This window comes from Curcuma longa, chromosome 7 (assembly GCF_044706935.1).
Source record: "Curcuma longa cultivar G26 ecotype Majalengka, Jawa Barat chromosome 7, ITB_CL_G26_1.1, whole genome shotgun sequence".
In the NCBI taxonomy this organism is placed as follows: domain Eukaryota; kingdom Viridiplantae; phylum Streptophyta; class Magnoliopsida; order Zingiberales; family Zingiberaceae; genus Curcuma; species Curcuma longa.
The window spans coordinates 431842-448608 of record NC_133867.1 but is presented as its reverse complement, the minus strand read 5'-3'; the positions used below and the strand labels follow the sequence as shown (position 1 = coordinate 448608).

General features: G+C 41.2%; 1 protein-coding gene across 8 annotated transcripts in view; it reads right to left on the bottom strand.

Moving 5' to 3' along the window:
- Positions 1 to 1443: 1443 nt before the first annotated feature.
- The window catches only part of LOC141832158 (uncharacterized), a 40205-nt gene continuing 24881 nt past the window's right edge, over positions 1444 to 16767 (bottom strand). For 2 of the 8 annotated variants that reach the window (XR_012602101.1, XR_012602102.1), the window contains exons 7-8: positions 4712 to 4922; positions 4309 to 4572 (exon numbers count right to left, since the gene is read on the bottom strand). The gene's annotated coding sequence lies outside the window, so the exon portion shown is untranslated. Of the gene's footprint in view, positions 1514 to 4308; positions 4573 to 4711; positions 4923 to 5011; positions 5206 to 10671; positions 11249 to 16767 lie in introns of those variants that run through there. The other 6 variants (XR_012602099.1, XR_012602097.1, XR_012602098.1 and 3 more) reach the window with 6 other exon arrangements.

Sequence of the window (16767 nt, the reverse complement as noted above, 5' to 3'; positions counted from 1 at the left end):
GACAAATCCAGAAGACTCATACGGATCGTAAAACTAAACTCTTACACCATAAAATAATATATAAATGCAATGACAACTTGACTTGGGAAGTCGCAAGAGATTATAATATTTGATTACTATAAATATTATTATTAGATTAAACTAATAATTTTATAATGAAATTTGAATAAGATTTTATTTATGATTAATTAAAGTTTATACATAATAATTAGGATCAAATAGGTTTACATTAAATTCAATTTAATTTATTTTAATCAATTTAAAGAGATTTTTTTTCTATGTATTAATGAGGAAAAATAAGAAAAAAATATTTCTCATGTTTTTAAGTGTAAAATATGGGGAGGAAGGAGAAAGAATTCAGAGGAAAAAATAAATCATTAAAAAAATTCACAATTAAAAAAATAAAAAAATATTTTTAAAATTGAAAAAAAAACCTCGCCCATGGCCTCTGCGCAGTCGTAAGGCTCGCACATGGCCTCCATGTGACCTCAGGGTGGTCTTGTGCTGGATGTTGTGTTGTGCCGATCGACTTCTGCCACTTAATACAATACGAGATTTTAAATCATAAGCTCTACTTTATCCGGTTTAGATTTGTATTCCAAATGTTTTTCACCATTAATATGATTTTGGCTCGATTTTGTAGGAGTTACATATTTCAAAACATATAAGCTAACTTTGATTTGCTTTTGTATCACTTTGTTTATATCTTCCAAATTATTGGACTTGTCTAAATTTTATCAATCTCCAAATTATTAGTAAACATTTTATTCTATCTTCAAATTATTGGTGAAATTTTTATTCTATCTACTTTGATGATATTTTGGTAACATCTACTTTGATGATATTTTGGTAACATTCTGTATATATGTATTCTATTGTACACAACTTTGGTTTGAATATGCTGAATCAAGCTTTAGACAACTTGAACCAAACTTGAGCTGAGTTTAAACTAAAATTATTTGTATCTTTGAACCAAACTTGAGCTGAGTTTAAGCCAAAATTATTTGTATCTTCGAACTTCATACCGAATTCAAATAGCACACATATTAAGCTTGAACTTGAATATCAATATTTTTATACTATTCAGCTTGATTGGGTATGTTTGCACCCCCATTCCTCACTATCTCATTATGTTAGTTACAAGATCGAACACTAAATTTTTTTTGTCTCATCTATAGGTTCAAACTTCACTCCATTGGTTGTCTCTCCGATCATTCAGCTTGCATAGTCACCATTCTAGATGGTGACAACTAATTTCCTAAAGCTTTCAAGTTCTTTACATATGGGCCAAACATGACACTCTCACAGCTCGTTGAAACAAAATGGGTAACATACAATCGACAGATTTATAGAGGTACCGCACAATTTCATCTTGAGAGGATTTTGAAGCTGTTGAAGCTAGATCTGAAGCAACTGAATGTCGAAAATTTTTTTAGCACATTTCAGCAAGGATAGCTGCTGCATCAGCGTCTAGATGAGGTATAGGACACTGAGCTGACTGTTCACGTAATGCCTGACAATTAAATGGAAATACAACACTTGGGTAGCCCATTTTAAATGCTGTCAAACGTAGCTTCTGCATGCAATGGGCTAAGCTGGGATATTTCAAGCAAGTGAACTGCAATTCCTCTTATTTTCATGCACTCATAAAAAGAAACAACTAAAGGAATAAGGCCACAATTATGGAGAAAGAAGATGGCAGCCTTACAGAATCATTTATAGAGGTGGTCCAGGCATTCAAAGCACATTTCCAAAGCTTGCTCGGTATAGCAGGAAATCAACAGCTTTTCCTTTTAATTGCCTATAGTTTGGATGAAATTTAAGTCTTGACCAGCAAGAACAGATTGGTAGCCCATTTTAAATGCTGTCAAACGTAGCTTCTGCATGCAATGGGCTAAGCTGGGATATTTCAAGCAAGTGAACTGCAATTCCTCTTATTTTCATGCACTCATAAAAAGAAACAACTAAAGGAATAAGGCCACAATTATGGAGAAAGAAGATGGCAGCCTTACAGAATCATTTATAGAGGTGGTCCAGGCATTCAAAGCACATTTCCAAAGCTTGCTCGGTATAGCAGGAAATCAACAGCTTTTCCTTTTAATTGCCTATAGTTTGGATGAAATTTAAGTCTTGACCAGCAAGAACAGATTGTTCATCTCCCCACAACTAAGGAAATCAAAGCAACACTAGGGGATCAGAGGGCACCGACATCGGATGGCTACGGATCAAAATTTTTCAAGCAACTTGGGACACGGTTGGAGGGGACTTTACTACTGCAATCCTGGAGTTTTTCAACAGCGGTAAATTGCTCAAAAGATGGAACCATACTTTGATATCTCTTGTCCAAAAGTTAGCCCATGTGAACAAAGCAACAGATTACAGGGTTATTTCTAAAAGGTTTCTACAAGGTTATTTCTAAAATCCTAGCAAGCAGAATGTCCACAAATAGTGGATCAGATATTACATCATTCCCAGGCTGCTTTTGTACAAGGATGACTTATTACTGGCAATATTCACATGACTCAGGAGTTCTTTCAAAGATACAACAGAAAGTGGATTTCTTCAACATGCATTATGAAAATTGATCTTCAAAAGGATTTTGATTCGGTACATTGGAATTTCCTACGTGAGGTCCTTATTGGACTACACTTCCCAAAAAGATTATGGTATGTGACTACCACATCCTTATCGGTAGCCATTTAATGGGAGGACATTTGGCCTGTTCCGAGGAGCCAAAGGCCTGAGATAGAGGCTTTATCACCATATCTTTTTGGTATATGTGTAGAAATATTTGGGAGACAACTACAACAACACACAAGTTATCCTGATTTTCGTTTCCACCCTCGGTGCACTCACCTTAGACAAGTTCATTTGGCCAACATAGACAATCTACTTCTTTACAACAAAAGGGATGCAAATTCAATTGGTACACTGACTACTTCCTTATAGGAGTTTGGCGCAGCATCAAATCTTCATATCAATAGGCTAAAGTCATGTATCTACCAACTGGAGTTGATGATATGGTGTGTATGCACCTACTTACCATTACGGACTTTTAGCAGGGTTCCATGCCATTCAAATGTCTCAGAATTTCATTAGCTGTAGAGCGACTTGGATTCTAATTATAGCCCCTACTGGATTCACTAGTCAGACGGACAAATGCTTGACCTTGGAAAATACTATCTTATGCGAGCAAGGCATAGCTCATTACCTTTGTGCTTCAGGGAGTGAAGTCTTTCTAGTTATCTATCTTACAACTTTCTATGGGTATTATTGATTGTATTTACAACATATGCAGGTCTTCCATGTGAATATCTAAATATCCACCAGTCTCATGAGTAGACATGTACATACCTAATGAAGGAGGGTTGGGGTTTCAAAACTTGCGTGCTTGGAACTTATCCCTCTTGGCTAAAAGAATTATGTTTGTACAGGCCAAGGAGGATGCATTTTGGATAAATTGGGTGCATCACGCTTACCGTAAGCACACAAATATATGGTCCTGGGAGGTAGCACACACAAATTCTCTGTTGATTAAGTGGTTGCTTCAGATATGGGATCTTATCTTGTTGGCTGTTAGAGGGTCAGGGGCTACTGGACATGTTAGCAGATTGGTTTGCTTTGGATGATGGAGTGGCTTGGATTTATGATTTCTTTAAGCACCTAGTGCTAAGAAATCATGGGCTCGGACAATGTGAAAGGCATATACTATGTCAAGTCATACAGTTACATTCTGAATACTGACGCAGGAACATTTTCCCACTAGAGGCAAACAGGAGTATTTGGAGGATCGACAATGCACCTTCTATCATCAAGTGCTAGTCACAGGAACATCTTTTCTTTGGATGCCCCCTATTGCGAAGCTTTGGAGAAGGATCAAATATTGATTTCATATGCAACAAGAGATGTCTACATATAGGCGAATGAAACGAATCTTTGGGAGATACTATCGAGGGAGTAGGATGATGACAAAGGCTCGTCAGTCTTGTTTTCCATGATTCACTATATTTGGTGAGCAAGAAATAGTTTTTTTAGAGGAATAGTTAGATATTGAGAAGATCTTCAGGAGTGTGCAAACTCATGTATATTGATCGCTAGAAGTATACTCTATTCTAACGTTGCGTCAAACATAATTAATGACTAGAGGCTGGGGACGGTTAATGTTGATGATTAGGCTTGCCTAATCCTGATTGTACCTCTTTTTCTTTGGATTTAATATATTTTTATTTATCAAAACAACGGATATGAAGCAAAGAATTGCATGCAAAAATTTTTAGTAGGTTTGTAAGGTCACAAATAGGTAAACACACATAAGGAAAAACAAATTATATTGCATACTAATGCATCAAGTTTCTCCCGTGGCTGTGCAAATTTTTCTCTTGCATGGGCTGCAGCATTCTGAATTTGCATGGAAAGTTTTGTGATAAAGGAAATACTATAGATAAATCTAGAAAGAGCCAAGAATATTACCCCCTTGAATTTATATTGGGTCAAAATTTCTTGAGTGATTCTCATTCTTAGCCGTGTATCCTTGGTTGATCCCTGAAACAACTTCTCTTTTTCCTTTTTCATCTGGGCAAAAGCGCAAAATGTGAGCCTATAGGAGTTGTAAGTCATATAAGCTTTTACTGTTCAAGGAGAGGGAATAAGTAAGAAGAAATTTAAATATTAGAGAGAGAGAGAGAGAGAGAGAGAGAGAGAGAGAGAGGACCAATTCTCAACTCCACTATATCATCCATAGTTTGAGGTGGTTGGTTTGTCTGAAAATGGTAATCTTGAAAGTCCAAAGGCTGTGCAACTATAGCTAGGAATTTTGTCACTGTTGATATCATTCTCTGTTTTAACGCCTTGAAGTCCTCTAAGGATCCCTGGTAATGTACTTTGTGGAGCACCACAGCCACAGCCACGCCCCAGCAGTGATACTACAGACAAAAGGAAACATAAAAGACTACATGTTAAAAAATGGTAGCTGCCAAACCGGAATTCTTTTCAAATCTACAGATTGATTGATAGCAGCCTCAGCAGCAAAGGAACTTTGTCATGAAGGCAAGGCAAGGATTTTGAAAACCTAGATTTGAAAACTAAACCAAGTTGACATCTAAAGATCACCACTGATGTTCACAATCCTTTTCACTAGTATGGAAAATTGTCAAACCTGAACTTGTTACTCCAACAAGAAATGAAAGCAACTTCACGACCATTAACCTGTCATTTTCCCAAACAATAATTTGGCTTTTCATATCCAAAATTGGCAAGAGTCAAATTGCATATGAGCTAAGAAAGCAAATACATTTTGCAATCTAATCAATCAGTATAAGATTCAAAAAGTTATCTATCTCAGTTCATCTACCAAGCATGACTCTCAAAATCAGTACATGTATAGGGAATGGATGGTAAAAGGATCAGATTAGAACCGGTAAAATCAGAATTGATAAGTAAAGAAAAATGGTAAATCAAAGTAGCTTCACATATGATATAACAAAGTGTGTTGTTGTTCAATCATAATAAAAGGCAATCTAGTGCGCGAAGCTCCCTTCAATGCGAGGTCCTGAAAAAAAATCTATTATATGCAATCTTACTCTACTTTACAAGAAATTGTTTCCGAGTCTTGAATCAATAACCTTTAGGTCACACGACAGTAACTTTACTGTTGCGTCAAGGCTCCCCTTCTTGCTCAAGGCTCCCCTTCTTACATACAGTCAGTCATCTAGAGAGAGAAGCTGAGAAGCTCTGCCTTCTCTCTAGAGGGAACTCCACCGGTAGTGAGTTGAGAGTTTGCAGCCGCTCATTTGGCCGGCGGTCACCACTTGCTTGAGTATAGGGAAGGAAATGTCCGAGTTTCGATCAACGGAGACAGGTAGGATCACGATTGCAGGCATATTTGGTAAGAGTGTTGGTCTCCTGTGGCCCCACCCGAACCTCCTTCGTCCCCAATCTCGTCGGATTCCGTTGAGCATCGTTGTTAGGAGGTGCGACCTCCCCTCACCAATTGAGGAGACAAGTGCTATTAGCGGAGTGCCGACCGCATCAGGGAAAGGAGTGACTCACTGGGGACAGGTGCCGCAAATCAAACCGGCGTGCAGAGACACTGGGGTCTTCACGTACGGCGGCGTCTGAATTTCTTCTTCGATGGAGCTGAGGGAAGTAACGAGGCAGGCTGTAGAGATTATTACGGATCCTTTGCGGTTCTAGCAGGACGGTGGGGCCGTCACAGTGAAGGTAGGTGGTGGGCAGCACCGGCGATACCGTTGCCGGCACAAGGAGTAGGGCCGCCGGACGCTAAAACGAAGATGGTCAACAGCTTCAGACCGTTGGAAGGGGTCTTTCCTCACGCGTAACGGACCAAGCACAGTGCTTGAGTTAGCTGACGTGGTCGTGGGATTTACGAGGCTGGTAGGTGGGGACATATTTGAATTCAAAGTTGCGGATCGGGTTATAGGATCTTCACTCGTGCGGGTTTTCACTGAGATCCATCCTGTTCCACTTCAAACCGGGTGTGTCCTCGTGGCCGGAAAGTCAACAAAGTCAGTGAACAAAGTCAATTCATGGTGACACACCATTCAACATTGCCATGGTGGACTGATCGACAACGAGGAGGGCTTCTCTTCGTCAGTAGGTTTAAATACTGTACCCGTTTCTTCTCCCTTGTGGCTGGTAATGGAGCGCAACCGTCGCGACAAGGATCGCCGGCGCAGTGGTTCCCACTCCCCTTTGGGCTTGGCCTCCCGTCGGACAGAGGTATTGCAACGCAACATGCAGTGGAACGCCGCTTGGAGCATGACAAAGCGACCATGATAACTGGGACGATGCCAAAGAGCAATGGGATTGCACAGGGTAGGCAAGGGGCGGTAGCCTCTGCGCCAGCGACAGTGAGTAATGAAATGATGGTGGCACCAACGGCAGCCCCCTCATGACGCCAAGCCAATGCCTCAGCATCGCGCAGACGATGGTCTGAGTTGTTCACGAAAAACAGGGTTTGCACTGATGATACGACACTCACACTAATGAGGTCACCGGGGAACAAAATCGCGCTCACCACGACGGATGTGGATGCTATGGAAGGGAAGTTTGGCTTCTATCTGGTCGGGAGATTCCTGGGGCGTTTTCCCGGCTGGAAAGCGGTGAAAGCGGGCAATGGGCAACACCACATCAGATGCTAACGCACGACTCTGCATGGCTCGTGTTCAAATTCCCCGATAAGCAAGCCTGCGACACCATTCTTAAAGGCGGGCCGTATGTTATGTATGGTTGCCCTCTATACCTGAAGTCTATGCCACCATTCTTCACCTTTGAGTCGGCTGTGCACAACCAACTACCGCTATGGCTGCAAATTCACGGACTCCCCATTGATTGTTGGATACGGATGGGATTGAGCAAGGTCGCCTCTGCTGTTGGGATACCCTTGTATGTTGACCGATTCAAGAAGAGCCGGGAACGAATCAACTTCGCACGAGTATTGGTCGAAGTCGACGTTACTGCTGGTCGTGCTCCCAGATGGGAGGGAGGTACGCCTGCATCTTAAGTTTGAATCAATATTAAAGTTATGCACAGATTGTCGGCAGCTGGGGCACTACATAGCAAACTGCCCACGAAGAACACATGAAAGGCAATTGCCGAATGCAGACGCGTCCCAGAGGGGTTTGTGTGATGATACGACGACTGGACCACATGGTAATCGCACTGCCGAATTGGAATTGCAACGGCAACCCGCAGGCGCTAGCACTGATGCACGACTTGATTTGGCGGGCACATCAACAGCACCACCAATAGCGGGGCCATCTCAGACAATGAAAGTCTTGGCCCCTCTCAAGGAAACATGTACCGAGCATCGGTAGGGAATGGAACGAGCGGCGAATAGGACAGTGCGTGACAGCATAGAGGGAACAAATTGCTCGGCACTCGCAGTTGCAGAAACAGTATCGGTTGTACGGAGAAGAGGGTCAGATAATCCGAAGCCTAGGACTCCGGTGAAGACAAAGCTCGACCTCCACGCCACCAATGGACTCTAGAGAGCCGCACTAAATGGCTTTCAGAGTAGGCTAGCGACATGGATTCTTTACCACATAATGTAATGAGCCCCTTTACTCTATGGCGTACCCTTGAAGTGCAAGAATCTGAGTTTGTGAAAGCTGTGGTGCGGGGATAGTTGCTTTAGCTCGGTCGAGTGCTATTTCTAGTCCCTACTTTCTTGCCCTCCTTTTTCTCCATTTTCCCTTAAGTAATGAGTGTGAGTGTCAATTTGACTTCTACTGTTCAGGTTGAAGAAAGAAGACAAGCTTTCCCTGTCCACCGGATAGAGTAGTGTACGTAAGGCAAAGTGAGATTTAGAATATAAGAACCATGCTTTATGAGCCAAACAAAGAGACTTCAACCAGACCAGTGCACAAGCAGGGCAGGCTTCTTTCATACTCTTACGGAGAGGCAGAGTGGGAGAGGCAGAGGTAGAGGAGTGAACGAAGTGCCACAAAGTGGGAGGCATCTCGATACAGTGATTTTAGCACACATGGGTCTCCCTATACTATATACATACCTTGAGCACGGGGCTCATAACTAGTTCAACTCGGAATTGGGCACCTACGTGGCAAGCTACTAATTAATAAGAGCGCCATGGTTACTGTTCTGGTGAATATCAGACTTTCAGCAGTGGCAAGGATGTGGTGGTAGCTCCCTTAGAAACCACAATGACAGGTGCACATTTACAGAGCTCCCAAGGTCAGACTCCTGGCACGGTGGGCAAGCTGACTAAATTAACAACTACTAAACATGGCACGCCTGAAAATGGCATGCTCGGAATGCAGTTTCAGAAACAGCTTCAGAAATCGGCACAAGCTGCGCGAACACTTTCAGTCATACACGAGCTTGATGATACATCTGGTTGAATTCCCCAACTCAGCTATGCAAAAGGAACATCAGGAAACAAAAGGATTCCCCAACTCAAAAGGTCACACAGATGCTAGGGCCTTAGACTGAAGAGGAGTCACAAGCACATATTCAAGGCATTTACAGTACACGGACACAATCTCAGGGCTCACCCTGCCTGAGAGGCCAGAGGAATGCAAGATTTAGCACCAGAACATTAGAGGAGGTCAAACTCAAGTTGCGGCAGGGGCAAGGGAAAGAATCAGCTCGGGTTCCACAGCAATTGAGCTTGGATGGCACAGGTTCAGCAACTTTAAGGAAATCTGCTCCCTCTGATACTTTGTCCTCAGATGATACTAGTGACTGTAGGGGCAAACCAAGGATCATTGCTCCAGATTGCACCAGCTAACTCTTTGAAAATAACTGATAACTTGGACCAATCATCAAAGGTATCTGAAATCTCAGTTTAGTCAGCTGTTATTTCTGGCACGCTATCTCAGTCAATAGAACAGTTTGATACTTTAGCTCAGCCATTACTGAAGGTTGACACTCAAGCCCAGACAACCGGTCCTTCAGATGGTACAGTTCAGTCAGCATTGCAATCTACAAGATTACTTCAGCCAATTGAGCTTTCTGATATCAGGGCTCAGCCAGCACTAGTCTCTGTCAGCCCCCCAGCTTGCTTTGACACCTTATCCTCAGTGTGTGCCAAGCATTCTGTAGAGTCAAATGGGAGAAAATCAATCTCAGATGCATTAAAGCATCTTGTTAGGGTTTCTGAAGTAAAATCCCTGCCAGCCATGATTTCTGATACTTTAAGTCAACAGGCAGTGAACACTGATACTAGGACAAGCATTTCTGAAACTCATGCAGTTCAATCAGCTAAATCTGATACCAACGGTTCAAACGGCAGTGGGTTCTGATACTTATACTCAATCATCATGCAACACACAATTACACACATCTCTGAACCTAGCTCAGCCAGCAGATAACCTTACAACCAGTTCTGAAACTTACACGATTCAGTCAGATAAATCTGATACCATGATTCAAATGGCAGTGGACCCTGAAACTCATGCTCAATCACCAGGTAACACACGATTACAGCCAATCCTGAACTTAGCTCAGCCAGCATTGACCTCTGCTCAACTCCTCTCAAGAAGAACTGCATTAAGACTTGATACAGATCCTGTTCTGCCAGCCATTCTGGCACAGGGTTCTAATACTTTGGGGGCTGTAATAACAACTGATACACTGGCTACAGCACCACCTACAGCTTCTTCGGATACACTAACCCAGGTGATGAAGGCCCCTGCTGTGACAAAATCAACAGTTAAGCTACCCTCAGCTACACCTGATACATTAGCAGGCCCTGCAATTTCAGCCATTTCAGATACAGGTACAGTACAAGTGGCAAGGTTGCCTGATGCCACAATCTCTGAATTGTCTACTGACACATTGGAAGCAATGAAACCCCAGCTGCCACCTCAACATACTATCACTACCATAGGACAACAGACCCCCATTTTACAGCAGCTAGACACTAGGGCTGGCACAGAATTAGACACTGATACTCTTACTGATTCCACATACTTTGAACACTCTGATACAGCTTCAGACTCACAAGCAAGCAGCCTCTCAACCACAGCCACTGACAGTGCATCAACCACTAACTAGACTGATGATCACAGCCCAATTTCGGATGCAAACTTACAAGAGTCTGACACTGGCACAAAGGGTACAGCTTCACAGCAGCAGGGCATCCAAACTAGGAAAACTAAAACTAATAACAGAGAAGCAATAACTCTCCTGGACAGGCCTCACATAGAGGGTAGTTTCTGCACTATACAGACAAGATCAAAGACCAGGAAATCAAGTCATTCCATGCCTACAACTAATGAACATATCACAGAATCAGGAATCACATTGACAAATGGTTTTGTAGCCATTTTAGAACTTGAGGATGGGGAGCTCATACCTGATTTTGAACACCTGCAGCATGGCACCAGTGGAGTACACACAAGAGCCAAGTCCATAAAAGGAGGGCAGTTGAGAAGGAGGGATAAAACAGGGACAGCAAGTAGCTCACTTCAGAAAACTAGTGAGGCCACAACTGATGCACATCCCCATCTACTCAACCCGACCACTATGGACAGAACTGATACGTCTCAGAACCCTAGCAGTATGCATCTAAAAGGGACCTCTTCATCCAGCCTTCATCCCTCTAAGGGACAGCAGGAAAACCTAAACTCTACCAGTGAAGCAGCAGAAGCAAAAGAGCAATTTCCTGAGGGAGAGCCACTTGGTTTTGAGGCAAATGAAGCTAGCTTTCATGTAGTGGTTGGCCTAGCAGCAACACCATGGTATCAAGGGGCAGCACAATTGGTTCCTGCAGCAGAAACAGGTCCCAACTTGCATTACAGACAGTAAGGAAGTACAGCTTCGGACACACGAAGGGAGACTCAAATCAGGTTCCAAGAGGGTTCTACCCTCAAAGCAAGCATGAAGATCGGTTCTTGGAACATTTGAGGCCTTAACAAAGGCCTCTGTAGAAATATGAGATTTAGTTTCTATATTTAGAAAAGATTCCCTTACAAAATTATTTAACATGATATTGAAAACAAAGAAAATGTCAGATCAATGGAGAGTAAGTACTCTAATTCCCTTATATAAGAATAAGGGGGACGTACAAAATTGTGCAAATTATAGGGGCATTAAATAAATGAGTCATACCATGAAACTTTGGGAAAGAGTAATAGAAAAACGATTAAGGAAAGAGACTATGGTCACCGAAAATCAATTTGGGTTTATGCCTGGTAGGTCGACAATAGAAGCTATACATCTTCTCAGGCAACTAATTGAAAAGTATCGAGGGTAAAAGCAAGATCTACATATGATATTTGTTGATTTAGAAAAAGCTTATGATAGAGTCCCAAGGGAAATTATATGGAGAATTCTAGAAAAGAGGGGTGTAAGCGTAGTATATATTGACCTAATTAAGGATATGTATGAGGAAGTAACGACTAGAGTGAAGACTTCAGGCGGATTAACTGAAGCATTTCCAATAAAGATAGGATTACATCAAGGGTCAGCTCTAAGTCCTTATCTTTTTACACTAATCATGGATGAACTTACTGGACACATTCAAGATACCGTACCATGGTGCATGTTGTTTGCAGATGATATTGTATTGGTAGATGAGACACGTGAGGGAGTAAATGCCAAATTAGAATCTTGGCGAGAAACACTAGAAGAGAAAGATTTTAGACTTAGTAGAGTAAAGACAGAATATATGGAATTTAAGTTTAGCAATATTGAACGTAATGAGACAATTATTAAAATAGGAGATGATGAGTTGTCTGGAACTGAGAGTTTTAAATATTTAGGATCATTTTTGCAAGCTGATGGAGGGATTGAGAGAGATGTCTTACATAGAATACAAACAGGATGGTTGAAGTGGAGGAGAGCATCAGGTGTTTTATGTGATCGTAAAGTGCCTCTAAAACTTAAAGGAAAGTTCTATAAAACGGCAGTTAGACCTGCCATGTTATATGGCGCTGAATGTTGGGCTATGACTCGAGCACATGAACAAAAGATGAGAGTTGCGGAGATGAGGATGTTAAGATGGATGTGTGGACATACGAAGATGGACAGAATAAGAAATGAGAACATTAGAGAGAAAGTTGGAGTTGCATCTATTGAGGAAAAACTTCGTGAGACACGTTTAAGGTGGTACGGACATGTACTTAGACGACCGATAAATGCTCCAGTTAGACGGTGTGAAACTATGACAAATACGCATATCAAACGAGGGCGAGGTAAACCAAAAAAGACTTGGTTAGCAACAATAAAACAAGATAAAATTTATTTAAATATAAATGATGATATAATAGGAGATAGAGCTCAATGGCGTAAAAAGATCCATATAGCCGACCCCACTTAGTGGGATAAGACTTGGTTGTTGTTGTTGTTGTATTTAGAAAAAATTCAGATTTATTTAGCTTTTTGGGTAGTACTGAATTTAGGAAATTACAATCAACTAATTGATTGTCTTCCTAATTTGTAGGAAATTACAATCAACTAATTGATTGTCTATCAAATAATTTATTGTCTTCCAAATTTGTAGATATTTGGTTTCCTAGTTTTAGTAGATGTATACTCTATATATTAGGATGTAAATTTTTCTGAAGAAGAAGAAAAGTGATCATCAATTTCTTTATGGTATCAGAGCTATAGTTCATCGTTCATTTTCTGGGTGAACTTTTCCTTTCGTTCCTTTTCTGTTTTCTAGCAGCATGACGTCTCCCTCGACTTTCTCGGAAGTGACTTCTAAATCAGAGTCCCCTCTTGCGGTTTCATCCATTCCAGATTTCTCTCCACACCTTGTTACCAATCACAAACTGAAATGGCCAAAACTTTCTACAATGGTCTCAGTCTGTGTTCATGTTCGTATGTGGCAGAGGCAAGGATGGACATCTTACTGGTGAAACCATTGCTCCAGAGGCCACAGATCCAAAATTTCGCTCAAGGAAGACTGATGATCATCTAGTTATGTCATGGTTAATAAACTCTATGACCACTGAAGTTGGAGAGAATTTTCTGCTTCATAAAACAGCCAAGGAGATATGGGATGCTGCTCGTGAAACTTATTCCAGCACAGAGAATACCTCAGAATTATTTGAGGTTGAGACACGACTATACAATCTAAAACAGGGAGACCTGAATGTGACGCAGTATTTTAACATGCTTACTCGCTGCTGGTTGCAATTGGATTTGTATGAGACACATCCGTGGAAGTGTACTAATGATTCATCTATCTATCAGGCAAATTGTTGAAAAAAAACGGACTATAAGGTTTCTTCTTGGCCTAAATAGAGACTTAGATGAAGTCAGGGGGAGAGTTATAGGGATGAAACCCTTTCCCACCATTCGGGAAGTTTTTGCAGAGGTCCGAAGGGAGGAAAGCAGGAAGAAATTAATGTTGCCCGAAGCCACAATCACCTCTGCAATTGAAGGTTCAGCCCTATTTACTCATAGCCATTCACAGAACAATAGGCCTGGAAAAGGTCGTCCATGGTGTGATTATTGCAAAAAACCTGGACACGTGAAGGTAACTTGTTGGAAATTGCATGGAAGACCTACTGATTGGAAGCCCTCCAATCGGCAGGATAAAGATTCTCGTGCCAATGTTGTTGCATCAACAGAAAAGAGTGCAGAAAACATTCCATTTACAAGGGAGCAAATTGAAGCACTACAAAAGATGTTTAGTCAGACTCCTGGGTCCAACCAAAAATCTGGTTCTCCGATTGAGCAACATACTAGCCTTTTTGCACATCAAGGTACTCTGTCTTCTGCTTTGTGCGTTAAAACTGATCAGCCAAGGATGTGGATTGTTGATTCAGGAGCCTCAAACCATATGACGGGAGATTCCAGCATTCTTACAAACTTTCAGCCTTGTTCTAGTCACTCAGGAGTAAAAATTGCAGATGGCACAATTTCTGCAGTAGCAGGAACAGGATCTATACATATTACAGAAGACTTACATCTTTCATCTGTTCTTTTTGTTCCAAAGTTAAATTGCAATCTACTTTCTATCAGTCAGATCACTCGGGATCTCAACTGTTTTACTAAGTTTCATTCCAATTCTTGTGTTTTTCAGGCAGTGGATTCGGGGAAGGTGATTGGCAGTGCTGATATGCATGGAGGACTTTATTTACTCAACCAAAAGAATCTCCCAGGTAGACAAGTTTATCAATCAAGTTGTGATTCTGAGTCAAATCCAAAGTCTGTCAAGTTTGCTTCTAATTCCGTATCTGTTCTCAATTCTAAGTCTGTCCTAGTAGAGAGTCAAGTCATGTTGTGGCACTATCGCCTTGGTCATCCAAACTTTGCTTATATTAAAAAATTGTTCCCTCATTTGTTCATCAATAAAGATTTCAATTATTATCAGTGTGATATTTGTCAACTAGCAAAGCATACACGACATGTATACTCAAGTTTATCATACAAACCGTCACATCCATTTTCAGTCATTCATAGTGATATTTGGGGGCCATCACGTGTGAAAAACATCAATGAGGCTCGGTGGTTTGTAACATTTATCGATGATCATACAAGAACCACATGGACATTTCTCATGAAAGAAAAATCTGAAACAGCCACAATTTTTCAATCCTTTCATACCATGATTTCAACCCAGTTTAGATGTCAAATCCAAGTTCTCAAAACTGATAATGCAAAGGACTATTTCAACTCCATTCTCGGTCCTTACTTGTCAAAACATGGAATTGTTCATATAAGTTCTTGTGTAGACACTCCACAACAAAATGGAGTGGCTGAACGGAAAAATAGACACTTGCTTGAAGTCGCTCGTGCCAATATGTTCACTAACAATGTTCCTAAACAGTTTTGGGGGGAGGCTGTACTTACTGCCACATATCTCATCAACCGGATGCCAAGTCGTGTTTTAAAATTCCAAACACCTCGTCATGTTCTCACCACAACACATCCTCAAATTCTTGCTTTTACCTCTGATCTTCCTCTTCGGATCTTTGGGTGCACCGCCTTCGTCCATATTCATCATAGTCATCGTACCAAACTCGATCCAAAATCACTCAAGTGTATTTTTTTAGGGTACTCTTCTCATCAAAAAGGTTATAAATGTTATTCTCCTATTACTAGGAAAGTCTACAATTCCATGGATGTTACCTTCTTCGAGAGTCAATCATACTTTCCCAAATTTGACATTCAGGGGGAGAACAGTTCCAAAGAATATCAGATTTGGGATCTACTTCAGGATACTCAATCGGTTTTTGTTCCATTCGATCAGCCTTTAAATTCCAGTATTACTCCTGATTCTAGTGTTACTCCTTTAGAGTCTAGTACTACTCCTGTCCTTGCACCTTTTCAAAACCCAGTCACTATAGAAACCCAAAATCCATTGCAACTTGATACCAATAACACTGAGCTTCGTGTCTACAAAAGGAGAACAACCCAGCAAACCGGAGAATTTTTGCAAACTCAGCACTCTCAAACACAAGAACCAAACTCCACTGCATCTGACACTCACGATGGTATGGATTCCTCTCCTAATTATACTCCTGCTTCTATAATTGATGATTCAGATTTGCCCATTGCTCATAGAAAAGGGATCCGTAGATGCACTGAACATCCAATTCAAAGATATGTTGCATATGGAAAGTTGTCTCCATCTTACAAGGCATTTGTCACAAATCTGGACAGTGTCAAAGTGCCCCTATCTATTCAGGAGGCTCTCATAAGACCAGAATGGAAGAAAGCTGTAGAAGAAGAGGTTTGGGCCTTAGAAAACAACAACACCTGGGTCTTGACAACACTACCACCTGGAAAAAATCCGGTTGGGTGTAAATGGATTTTTACTGTCAAGTACAAAGCTGATGGGAGTATAGACAGGTTCAAGGCAAGACTTGTGGCTAAGGGGTTCACTCAATCCTATGGAATTGACTATCAAGAGACCTTCGCACCAGTGGCCAAACTAAACACAGTTCGAGTGTTACTGTCCTTAGCAGTAAATCAAGATTGGTCATTATATCAACTTGATGTCAAGAACGCATTCTTGAATGGAGATCTCAAAGAGGAAGTCTACATGATCATACCTCCTGGACTAGAAAATAAGTCAAACCGAAACTTGGTGTGCAAATTAAAGAAGTCATTGTACGGCTTAAAGCAGTCTCCTCGCGCATGGTTTGAGAGATTTGCTAAGACTTTGACAGCTAATGGGTATTCACAATGTCAGGCAGATCACACATTGTTTGTTAAAGGTGGATCAGGAGGAAAAATGGCAATTCTTATAGTCTATGTGGATGATATCATCCTTACTGGAGATGATTCAGAAGAAATTCTTAGGCTGAAAAAACTGTTGGCAACTGA